Source organism: Coenobita brevimanus, chromosome 52, assembly GCF_032717465.1.
Source record: "Coenobita brevimanus isolate Jiangsu-jjx chromosome 52, ASM3271746v2, whole genome shotgun sequence".
NCBI lineage: Eukaryota > Metazoa > Arthropoda > Malacostraca > Decapoda > Coenobitidae > Coenobita > Coenobita brevimanus.
This window is the reverse complement of record NC_137005.1, coordinates 2738249-2741081: the sequence shown is the minus strand read 5'-3', so window position 1 is coordinate 2741081 and position 2833 is coordinate 2738249.

Here is a 2833-nt window from a genome sequence, read left to right as displayed (position 1 = left end):
TTTTCATTCAACTTTGATAAGATCTATACAATAAGCAGATTAAACAATATCACTGTAATGTTTTGTTTAGATTTAGAATACTGCAGATTACAGTTTATGAGAATTTTCTGTATTGCGGCTCCAAGAGTACTACATTTTTAGGAAACTTTGAAAAGATCTACAATATACTATAAGTAGATCAAACAGTATTACCGTAATGTTTTGTTTAGAATACTGCTGATTTCAGTTTGAGAATTTTTTGTATTGCGGCTCCAAGAGTACTACATTTTTTGAAACTTTAAACTAAATAGCTGTTGTAGCTTTAACGGTTGATGACCTCTGGGCTATGAGAAAGGTGTACAGGCAAGATAATGTCAATCTGGCATTAAGCTGTATCCCTCCACAAAAGGACAAAAAGCTATACCAATTTAAGAGTAAAACCTGTGTTTCCATCTCACTTAGATTTCTTAACCAAGGAAAAAATAATCTTGCCACTTAGCTATACTGTAGTCTGTCCTTCACCTGGTGGAACTGGCCCATTCTCACAAATTTAGTACTTAATTACAGTTTCATTAATTTTATAGTTATGGAGGTATGAATGAGTCTCCTTGGTTACTACATGTTTTCACTGGACATAACTACCACTCCCACAATACAGTGTGCTTGCTGGAAATTCAGTTATATATCTATCTAATCTATCTATTGCCAGACATCTTAATCCTGTAAGGTGTGGCCACAAATTTCCTTCACACTGTCCTGTCCTCTGCCATTTCACTGCCATCCTTCCAACTCACACACCCCCTCTCATCTCCATCCTCCAACTCACACTCTCCCTCCACCATATCTACTCACACTCATCCCTCGTACACACATTCTCACTCCCATATCTACTTGTATCTACTCTCCATCCCTCCAACTTACACCCTCCCCCCATCTCTCCACTCCATCCCTCCATCTCATTCTTGAATATAATGTAAGAATGAGTGTCCTTGCTCAATTCAACCCTCCATAGTTACCTGCCTACACTAACAAACAAACAGGAGTGACAGGAGAGGCAGACAAGAGAAAGACAGAAAAGACACAGATAAGAGAGACAGATAAGCGACAGACAGACAAGAGGGACAGACAAGAGAGAGTGACATGAGAGAGAGAGAAAAAGACAAGAGAGAAAAAGACAAGAGAGACAAAGACAAGAGGGACAGACAAGAGACAGGAAAAACAGACAGGAGAGACAGGAGACAGTACTATACCCATCACAACAGATTTCAACCTCTCCAAGCAGTCGTGGCCCCTCTGCTACTCTGAGTTCTCCAGGCAGTCTCCCTTCACTCCTCTTGAACTGCCATCACACTGCCATCTCTCTGGAACCCTGCTTTCTTGTACTTCACTTACACCCACACAAACCCAAGGCCGGCACAGGAACACCACTGCAATGATTGTAGGAACATAATACAAATTATTCACATTTAGAGCAGACAGTTATACAGTAAATAGCACTACTTCTTCTACCTTCTACTTGGCCTATATTTTGCCTTACGCAGTCAATCTCTCACAGTTCAGCGGCAGAACAAGGTAATGCTATAGAGTACCCTTTCCACAGCACTTCTTCATGACTAGCAACATTCTACTCATCTACAGTTACAATTCAAAATTCATGATGCTATGATATTTTAAACCAAAAAAGAAGGGCATAGCATCATATTCTAATAAAATTTTGTTACAGCCAAGTATTCAAAGTGGAAAGTTGTTTTTATACTTATAGCCACTTCTGAATCAGTCACTCCTGCAAAAAAAATACGAAGATGTGTATGCATCTGACGAGCTGTAGTTATGAGTTAGGAATGAGTCTCCTTGGTTACTATTCCAATTTACAACTACTAAAATCTGACTGGTCACTCCCACAAAAAATACGAAGATGTGGTTGCATCTGACAAGCTGTGGTTTTGAGTCAAGAATAAGTCTCCTTGCTTACTATTCCAATTTACAACTAAAATTTGATGCTAGTCATGAACAAGTGCTATGAGTCTCCTTCGTTACTAGCTTGCTTTTACTTTACCTTGGCCTAAAATTGCCATCTCTCCATTCTGAATGCTGAATTGTAATCAGATAAACACTAGAACATGATGCTAGTCACAAAGAAGTGCTATGGGATGACTGTACAGCCATACCATTGCTTTTTTCCTGCCAATGCGCTATGTGAAATAATTTACAAAGGAATGAACACCTGGGCAAAGCTATTGTGACAGTCTCCTTGGTTATTAGTCAAAACTGCCCTCCTAATCTGACTACACCTGCCCATCAATTAACTGAAAAGGGGCTAGGGATCTTTACAAAGCCTTGGTCATGAGTAAAGAATAAGTCTCCTTGGTTAATAGCCAGAATTACCCCCCCCCCCAATCTGACTGCTTTAACATAAACTGAAAATTATGAAGAGTCTCCTTGGTCATGAGTAAGGAATGAGTCTCCTTGATTACTAGTCAAAATTACCATCAATCTGACTACTACTTGCCATCAGCTTATTGAAAAGGGGTGAGGGATCTTTACATAGTTCCTGTATGGAATACTAGCCTTAGTTAGGGAATGAGTCTCCCTGGTTAGTCAAAATTACCATTCCTATCTGCCTACACTTGGCCAAAAAGTAACTGAAATTAGGCTAAGGATTACTACGTAGGGCTTTGATTGCGAGTCTCCTTGGTTACTAGTCAAAATTACCCTCCCAATCGGACTACACTTGTCCATAAAGTAACTGAAATCAGGCTAGGGATCATTACATAGGGCTTTGGTCATGAGTCTCCTTGGTTACTAGTCAAAATTATCTTTCCAATCTAGCTACACCTGGCCAACCACTACTGAA